This window comes from Theropithecus gelada, chromosome 2 (genome assembly GCF_003255815.1).
Source record: "Theropithecus gelada isolate Dixy chromosome 2, Tgel_1.0, whole genome shotgun sequence".
Lineage (NCBI taxonomy): Eukaryota > Metazoa > Chordata > Mammalia > Primates > Cercopithecidae > Theropithecus > Theropithecus gelada.
Window position 1 is genome coordinate 140,552,253 of NC_037669.1, and position 10,131 is coordinate 140,562,383.

The 10,131-nt window shown below is 39.7% G+C and overlaps 1 pseudogene; it reads left to right on the forward strand.

The window, feature by feature from the left end:
- Positions 1-3,037: 3,037 nt before the first annotated feature.
- Positions 3,038-5,065, forward strand: LOC112619388 (annotated as a pseudogene).
- The last annotated feature ends 5,066 nt before the right edge of the window (positions 5,066-10,131 follow it).

Sequence of the window (10,131 nt, forward strand, 5' to 3'; positions counted from 1 at the left end):
AGTTTCAGGCACGCATTGTCATTGATAACACCTTATCAGGAGGCAGGGTTTGAGAGCAGACAACTGGTCTGACTAAAATTTACTAGGCAGGAATTTCCTCGTCCTAAGAGGTTTGGGAGCACTACAAGAGACCGAGGCTTATTTCATCTCTTATCTGCAACCGTATAAGACAGACTTTCCAAGAGTGGCCATTTTAGAGACCTACCCCTGGGAATGCATTCTCTTTCTCAGGGCTGTTCCTTGCTGAGAAAAAGAATTCAGCGATATGTCTCCCATTCACTTTTGTAAGAGAAATATGGCTCTGTTCCACCTGGCTCTCAGGCAGTCAGACCTAATGATTATCTCTCTTATTCCCTGAACATCGCTGTTATCCTGTTCTTTCTTCAAGGTGCTCAGATTTCATATTGTTTAAACAAACATGCTTTATGAACAATTTGTGCAGTTAACACAATCATCACAGGGTCCTCAGCTTACAAAAATGATGGGATTAAGAGATTAAAGTAAAGACAGGCATAGGAAATCACAAGAGTATTGATTAGGGAAGTGATAAATGTCCATGAAATCTTCACAATTTATGTTCAGAGATTGCAGTAAAGACAGGCATAAGAAATTATAAAAGTATTAATTTGGGGAACTAATAAATGTCCATGAAATCTTCACAATTTATGTTCTTCTGCCATGGCTTCAGTCAGTCCCTCCGTTCAGGATCCTTGACTTCCCACAAAAAAATAAATAAATAAATACATAAATAAAAAATCACTTTTCTCTGTTACATTATTATTGTTTTACCAGACAGTTAATACTCTACTTGAAAAAAGTGAAAGGAAAATCAATACAGTACACTTCTAATAAGTTAATTCTTCAAAATTCACTTAAATAAAAATGGCTTTACCAGGGTTATTTTATGAAATGGAGTTCCTGACTACCTCTTTCTCATGAGCGGTTTTTCAGTACTTGATTCTATTTCTTACCATTTCCATGGCTTCATAAGACTAAATCCAAGCAAAGTTTGGCTCTAGGTAGGAATGTTAAGGTGCAGTGGTCTGCATTCTAGTGAGGTTCCTTTCCTCTCTTCTTTCCTTTTCTTTCTCTCCTTCTAAGAATGACATTTGACTCTAAGCCTCCATAACTAGAAAAAGAATTGATCTTCATTTGTATCTTGAAATGATACTTTAGAGGTAATGACAAAGCCATCAAGGATTGGGTAGTTTTTGTTTTTTGTTTTTTGTTTTTTTTGAGACAGAGTCTCGCTCTGTCACCCAGGCTGGAGTACAGTGGTGCGATCTCTGCTAACTGCAAGCTCCGCCTCCTGGGTTCACGCCATTCTCCTGCCTCAGCCTCCCAAGTAGCTGGGACTACAGGCACCTACCAACATGTGTGGCCAATTTTTTTTTTTTTTTTTTTTTTGGTATTTTTAGTAGAGACAGGGTTTCACTGTGTTCGCCAGGATGGTCTCAATCTCCTGACCTCATGATCCACCCACTTTGGCCTCCCAAAGTGCTGGGATTACAGGTGTGAGCGACTGCACCCAACTAGGATTGGGTAGTTTTAGAGAAAGGTGCTATGAGTGTTAAGTGGCTTAGCAAAATAAATCAAAATTATATCAATACATTTGGTATGTTCCATCCTATAGCTCTCTAGCTCTTGAAATTCTAATTTTGAAGATAATATGAGATTTTAAGGATAATATGCTTTAGAAATATAAAGCACCTGAGGTACAGGCACCAATCCCAAACATCAGACAGAAGACCAATGAAGCCCTTGAAACTGGAAATCAAAAAATAAAGAAAAAAAAATTCAGGATAAATCTGGAAATCACCTTTAGTTTTCCTGTAGCTTTTGTAATAAATATGGTATGCCTAAAAAAAGACAAGATTAACCTCGGCTCCCCTTGGTCTGACTACTTCTTAATCTTCCCCTCAACTGTCAAGATGTCACTTATTCTAAAATACAAGACTTAACCAACTTGGAGAAAATTGTTCAACTGTCATATGCAAATAATATTTTCTAAAACAGCATTGTAAATAGATAACCTGTGTCATGGAAGACAGAAACAATTAAAGAATTTGATTAATATTTAGAGATAGGGCAATAGAAAAATCTCAGAAATGCAAAATACATGTATGTTTATCTTCCATGGGTTCATCTCAGTTTCACCATGCTATGTTTTTGACAGTTATTCTTTGAGAGATATGTCTAAGAGGTCAAGAATATCTTCCTAATCTTTCTGGCTCTAGTCTGGGTTAAAAATCCCAACAGAGCCGCGTGGATCATGAGGTCAAGAGATTGAGATCATCCTGGCCAACATGACGAAATCCCCGTCTCTACTAAAAATACAAAAATTACTTCTAGTCTGGGTTAAAAATCCCAAGAGAGGTGGGTGGATCATGAGGTCAAGAGATCGAGACCATCCTGGCCAACATGATGAAACTCCATCTCTACTAAAAATACAAAAAATTAGCCAGACGTGGTGGCGGGCGCCTGTAGTCCCAGCTATTCGGGAGGCTGAGGCAGGAGAATAGCTTGAACCCGGGAGGTGGAGCTTGCAGTGAGCTGAGATCCGGCCACAGCACTCCAGCCTGGGCGACAGAGCGAGACTCCATCTCAAAAAAAATAAATAAATAAAAATAAAAATCCCTGAATGCCCACACTTGCTTCTTTCGTAGCATCTTACACGCAGAATTTCAGATGTGTATTTATTTTTCAGTCTCTCTTCTTGAAAACAAAAATCATTTTAGACTCACCTCACGTGGTGGGGTTGGTGGCTACCCTCAGTATTGCCTGCACTTGTATCTACCAGGAGTGCAACCAATAGATCCGGCAACTTTGTATCATGTTTTCTAGTAAACCTACCAACAGTCACTGTGCATATTCAAGTGGAGAGAAGTCCAAGCAGTGAGGCCACTGCAGCACTGGCCATCCTTTACAGGACTGAGCACCTAATTTGCCTTCCTGTCTCCACTTCCCTGCACCCACTAGGAGTCCTGCAGACACAATCAGCCCGAAGCTAGGGCGGCTTCCTTCCTTTTCTGGCAAGATGGCAGACCACGAAGCTGGAGTGACTCTGGGGTGGCCGCATTTTTCCTGCCAGATTCTCGCTACCTTGAGTGTTACCAGGTTGATGCCACTTTCACACGAAGTTATCAGCAGACAAGTCACAGTTAATATAGGTACAATTTGTCATGTAGCTCATGAGAAATCCACCCTTGTCAAAGCTATTTCTGGAGTTGAGACCGTCGGGTTCAAAAATGAACTAGAAATAAATATTACAATCAAGCTTGGATATGCTAATGCTAACATTTATAAACTTGATGACCCAAGTTGCCATAGGCCAGAATGTTATAGATCTGGTGGGAGGACTACATCTGATGAGTTTCCTACAGACATTCCAAGGACCAAAAGGAACTTCAAATTAGTCAGACATGTTTCCTTTGTGGACTGTCCTGGCCACGATATTTTGATGGCTACTGTGCTGGATGGTGCAGCAGTGATGGATGCAGCTCTTCTCTTTATAGCTGGTAATGAATCTTTTCCTCAGCATCAGACATCTGAACACCTGGCTGCTATAGAGATCATGAAGCTGAAGCGTAATTTGATTCTACAAAATAAAATTGATTTGGTTAAAGAAAGGCTAAAGAACAATGTGAGCAGATCTTTGCATTTGTACAAGGTACAGTAGCAGAGGGAGTTCCTATTATTCCAATTTTAGTTCAGTCGAAATACAGTATTGACATTGTGAGTACATAGTAAAGAAAATTCCAGTACCCTCAAAAGACTTTACTTCAGAACCCCAACTTATTGTTATTAGATTTTTTGATGTCAAAAAACCTGGCTGTGAAGTTGATGACCTTAAGGGAGGTGAAGCTGCTGGTGGTAGTGTGCCGGGAGTTTATTCCTTCTGGTGGGTTGTTGGTCTTGCTGACTTTAAGAATGAAGCCACAGACCTCCTGGTGAGTGTTACAGCTCTTAAAGGTGGTGCATCTGGAGTTCATTCCTTCTGGTGGGTTCCTGGTCTGGCTGACTTCAGGAATGAAGCTGTAGAGCCTCATGGTGAGTGTTACAGCTCATAGAAGTAGTGTGAACCCAAAGAGTGAGCAGCAGTAAAATCTATTATGAAGAGTGAAAGAACAAAGCTTCCACAGCATGGAAGGGGACCCAATCTGGTTGCTGCTGCTGGCTCCTGCCACCAGCTTTTATTCCTTTATTTGGTCCTGCCCGTGTCCTGCTGATTGGTCTATTTTACAGAGTGCTGATTGGTCCATTTTACAGAGTGCTGATTGGTCCATTTTTGCAGAAGGCTGATTAGTGCGTTTACAATACTGTAGCCAGACACAGAGCACTGATTGGTGCATTTACAATCCTGTAGCTAGACACAGAGTGCTGATTGGTGCATTTACAATCCTTTAACTAGACAGAAAAGTTCTGCAAGTCCCCACCCAACCCAGAAAGTCCAGCTGGCTTCACCTCTCATTAGTCTCCTAAAAGGAGTGTTAAAGGTGGGCCAGGAGATAGAAGTCAGACCTGGTATTGTCTCCAAAGACAGTGAAGAAAAACTCACGTGTAAACCAATCTTTTCCAAAATTGTATCACTTTTTGGCGAGCATAATGATCTGCAATATTCTGCTCCAGGCAGTCTTAGTGGAGTTGGAGCAAAAATTGACCCCACTTTGTGCCGGGCTGACAGAATGGTGGGGTAAGTACTTGGTGCATTCAGAACCTTACATGAGACATTCACAGAATTCGAAATTTCCTGTTTCCTACTTAGACAGCTTCTAGGTGTAGTACTGAAGAAGACAAGACAGCAGCAAAGGTACAAAAGCTGTCTAAGAATGAAGTGCTCATGGTGAACATAGGATCCCTGTCAACAGGAGGAAGATGTAGTGCTGTCAAGGCTGATTTGGATAAAATTATTTTGACCAATCCAATGTGCACAGAAGTAGGAGAAAAAATTTCCCTTATCCAAACAATTGAAAAATACTGACATTTAATTGGTTGGGGTCAAATAAGAAGAGAAGTGACAATCAAGCCAACAGTAGATGATGACAGAAGAATACCAGTTAAATAATACATTTAGATGGAGTTAGAAGTTGGAATTTCTCTTACCAATCAAGGGGCTTATTTTCAAGGCAGTACTGTGAAATTGATTTCACAGTTCATTACCTTAGTAGGTAGCAGTAAGCTTATTCTCATTTTTTTGGTTGTGAAAACTTAACAGGATCTACAATTAATGTAAAAATTGGTATGATGTTTGATTAAATCTACATTTTAGCAGAAGTTAAGCATTCCCATATGTCTAAATTATACATCAGTGCAGTTTGAAATGAAACTTTGCTACAACCAGCCTTTGCTGTAGTACACATACGTATCACTGAAACTCCCTGAAATAAAGATTTTCTTTTATTTCATGATTTGTCTTTGCGTGACTCCAGGCAGAAGGACTATCGTACCAGCAAAAAAAAAAAAAAAAAAAAAAAAAAAAAAAAAAAAAAAAAACCCACAAATTCTCTTTGAAGACCAACTCGCTTTTCTTTGGCCTCATATTTTATGTTGCTTTATCTTTGAAATTTTGCCTGAAAAGGAAATTAATGGGTTCAAATGAAGCTATTCTTTAGAGCATGAGTGCTTGTTCCCATGGACAAATCTTCTTTCCCCTTACCAACTTCCTTGCCTGAAAAACAGGAAACCAGAGTCAGAGGTTATCTGCCACTCCCTGCCTTGAGATTATTTCTGCATTGTTTTATGCCTGAAACCCAATAGTCTTCCTCCATTGGAAAATACGGTTATACCACATGATTCTAGATGAGTAACAAAGATCATTCTAGGCCTTCATTTTATGGGGGTTTTTTTAACTGTTAAATTGTGGTCATGACATAGATTCTAATATTCCTAATCTTTGGATGTTTCAAAAAGTAAAAAATGTTAGAAAGTAATGAGTGAGTCTTTTTGATTTTTAACTTATTCCCCATGTCGCTGTACTTACGGTACTTCTTTTTTTTTTTTTTTTTTTTTTTTTAGACAGAGTCTTGCTCTGTCTCCCAGGCTGGAGTGCAGTGGCACGATCCCAGCTAATTGCAACCACCACCTCCTGGGGTCAAGTGATTCTCCTACCTCAGCCTCCTGAGTAGCTGGGAATACAGGCACCCGCCACCACGTCTGGCTGATCTTTGTATTTTTCATAAAGACAGGGTTTCACCATGTTGGCCAGGCTGGTCTTGAACTCCTGACCTCAAGTGATCTGCCTGCCTTAGCCTCTCAAAGTGCTTGGATTATAGGCATGAGCCGCTGCACCTGGCTTGTTTTTCTTTATTTATATTTTTGCTTCATAAGAGGTTCTGTTGAGCAGTGATTCCCAGCTGTGGCTGATACAGAATTGCTAGGCAAGCTTTAAAAAAAAAAAAAAAAATGCCCCACAGAGATTCTGATTTAATCGGCTTGGAGTAGAACTCAGGCGTTGATATCTTTAAAAATTCTCCCCAGTGTTGAGAAACAAATTTGGAGAGTTGAGAAGTAGGTATATTAAATTACAGAATCTTACTGAGTAGTCTGGTAATACTCTTTGCTTTGCTTAAATTTGCATTGAGATGGGATCTGAAGCCACTGTCATCATATTGTGCTCCTTTCAATGTTCAAGTTTCGTTGTAGAAATTTAGAAGCTCTATGTTTATCTAAGTTGATGTTTTGAGGAAGCATATTAATTTTATATACTTGACTGACTGTGAAGGTTGTGTTGTAGCATGAGGAACACAAATAAAACAATCCTAAACGAAAAATTAATTTTAAAACAATTTTAAGGGATTTAGAGTAGGGAAAATATGTACAGATATTGGAACTTTTATTGCTGAGTAGGAATTTGTGCAGTTGTATTGTTGAACAGAAAACTATGTCCGCAGGTGAATTTTTTCATTTATTATTTATTTTACTTTATTTTTTTGGACAGGGTTTCACTCTGTCGCCGAGGTGGGAGTGCAGTGACATGATCTCAGTTGACTGCAACCTTCGCCTCCCGGGCTCAAGCAATACTCCTGCCTTAGCCTCCCAAGTAGCTGTGATTACAGGCATGTACCACCACTCTCGGCATTTCTTTTTCTTTTTCTTTTTTTTTTGAGTAGAGACAGAGTTTCACCATGCTGGCCAGGCTATTCTCAAACTCCTGACCTCAAGTGATCTGCCCACCTCAACCTCCCAAGGTGCTGGGATTACAGGCATGAGCCACTGTGCCCGCCCTGTTCATAGGTGAAATTCTTTTGAAAAGCAGTTCTATTATAGCAGATTCTATATTTAAGCAATGAGCTGAACAACCTGGGTTTCCTTTTTGTTTTCACATAAAATCTGCTTGTAAATAGAAAAACCATATCGTGATCATTAATATAAAGAAATGCAAACAAATTATCAGAACATAAAATCAATGCATTAGCTAAAAGAAATTAATTTTTTAATTAAAAATTAATTTTTAATTTATTTTTTTGGACAGGGTTTCACTCTGTCGCCCAGGTGGGAGTGCAGTGACATGATCTCAATGACTGCAACTGAGAAAAAGAAAGTTAACAGAGCTTGTTGCTGAGACTTTGTTTATATCTATACCTCAAGATTGTATTATTGGTGGTTTCATTTTACAAAAGAAGGATGGAAGGAAGGGAAGAGGGAGAAAGAAGGGAGAGGAAAACAATTTTATTTATAATCCAGACTTTTGAGCACATATTTAATGTTCAGAAATCCATGGATTTCCTATTTTACAGTTATCTCTAATACCGATCTGCCAGGACTTAGTATTTTTAGCTTATTTTTTCTTTAATTAAAATTACGTTCTTATGTAGAAGGTCTGAGAATTACCTATGAAACTGTATAAAATATAGATGTTCAGAACTCATCCAGGCTTACTAAATTTCCAAGTGCAGGAATCAAGCATTTATATATTTCTCTAATTACAGGTGATTCATGCAGGGGCCTTTGAAAACAGTATGCTGAGAATAGATAGGGCTCAAGGACAGTATCTCCAATTGAACTTTTAATGAACTCCCGTAGGCGCCAAGAAGGCGGGCAGATAAGGAAGAGCATAGAAACAAGGAACTGAGTAGAAGGTTGCATTTGGGAAAAGAAAGTTTGTTTTGCACTGTGTCCTTGCTGCTGACATGGGGCTTATGGAGTATAAATAAAGTGAGGCGGAGGCTCTGAGTGCGGCCGCCATGTTCTCTGTTTGTCTTTGTCTTTTGTGTCTGTTCATTCTCCACCACCCCCGGCACGGACCCCAATAAGTGGCGCAGCAAGCAGGGTCGCACGGGTGAGTAGGGGAGAACAAGAAGGGGAACCCCCTAGGAGCGGGTAAAGCCCGGATATTGTTAAGGGGAACCTTCTTAAGCTTTCATTATGGGAATTCCATCTCTCTGGCCTCAGAATATTTATGGCTGTTTCAAGGACTGTTGCTGTCTATAGGATTAGAAGTGAAAGAAAAAGACTTTGAAGCGATTGTTTGCCCATGTTGAACAACATTGTTACTGGTTTCAGTATCAGACTAAAGCGCAGCTGAATAGGAGAGAATGGTTACAGGTAGCAAAAGCTCTGCTTAGATCTCACCAGTTAGGGGATATTATGCCTCCAAATTTGTGGACCTTGTGTAACTCTATCACTCAGACATTAGAGTTACTTGAGACTGATTCAGAGTGTGGTGATGTAGCCACAGGAGGAAAGGTATCTGAGGATTTGGGAAAAAATAAATCTGAAATGGAGCCCATTTGTGCCAGGGTAACAGAGGATGGGGGGGTAACAAAAGGGGGAGAAGGGAAAAAGCCAGCTCTTCCTTCTTCTAGGGGAATTCTGACATGCAGTGTATTATGGAAATGCTTCAACAAATATTACAGATACATTCTTCTAATTCACTTTTGCAAGCTTTCCCTGTTTCTTTTCCTTCTGCCCTGTTAAAAGAGGATTTTCCAGTGCCTCCAACCCCCCAGCTTCCTTACCTTTACCTTTGTCTAGAAAAGTTTTCTCAGTGCTTTGCCCGCCATTGGGGGAGGGAGAAAAGGAAAAGATAAAAAAAATTTAAGGAGCTGGATCTGTTTCCAATTATTTGTGCTTCTTTTGCTCCTAATGCTCAGTTTTCAAATGGTGGCAATAATGTCCAATTTAATGCCTTACAAATTAAATTTTTAAAAGAAATGAAAGCTGCCATTTCTAACTATGGACCTCAATCTCCTTTTATCCTTGGTCTTTTTGATGCTTTTTCATCAGAAAATTTGATGATTCCTATAGACTGGGAGACTTTGGGGAAGGCTTTTCTTGATCGTTCTCAGTGGTTACAATTGCACAGCTGGTGAATGGACAAGGCACATGTACAGGCTAGAAAAAATGTTATGTGTGATTACCCAGGACCCACTGAGGAACAACTCACAGGCACGGGCCAATATGCTACTCTTAATGCTCTGGCTGGTCTAGATAATGTTGCCCTTACTCAAATCAAGACTTTGTTTTTAAGGGCCTGAAATAAGGTAGAGATAACAGGAAAATCTTCCCTTTCCTCTGTGAAGATTTTACAGGGCACAAATGAACCATATCCAGATTTCGTAGCCCGTCTTCAGGATGCTGTCTTGAAAATTGTGAGTGCTGGCCTTGCTTCAAAAATTTTGTTACAAACATTGTCTTTTAAAAATGCTTATGCTGACTGTCAAAAATTGTTAAGATCGTTAAAGGCCAATGGGGCCAATTTAGATAAATATATTAAAACTTGTGTGAGTGTTGGAGGGGCTATTTATAATGCTCAATTATTTGCTGGAGCTTTGTCTAAAGCCTTAAAAGGAAATAACAAACAAGGTGTTTGCTTTCAGTGTGGTAAACCTGGACATTTCAAAAAAGAATGTCATAAAAATTGAACACTTTTATCCCTCGAGGCAGAAAGCTGCCTTCAGAGATGTACAAATGTTGTGGTAAAGGTCGACATTGGACAAATGAATGTCGTTCTAAAACTCATAAAAGTGGAAATTTACTGTCTCCTCTCCTGGGAAACGGGAGTCGGGGCCCACAGGCTTGGGGCCCCAACAATTACAATACAAGTCTACTACAATACCCAGTGAGCAATGGCCTACAACATCAAGGAATAAATTCAAGTCTTCCTTAAGGATCCCACACCTTACCCCAGTT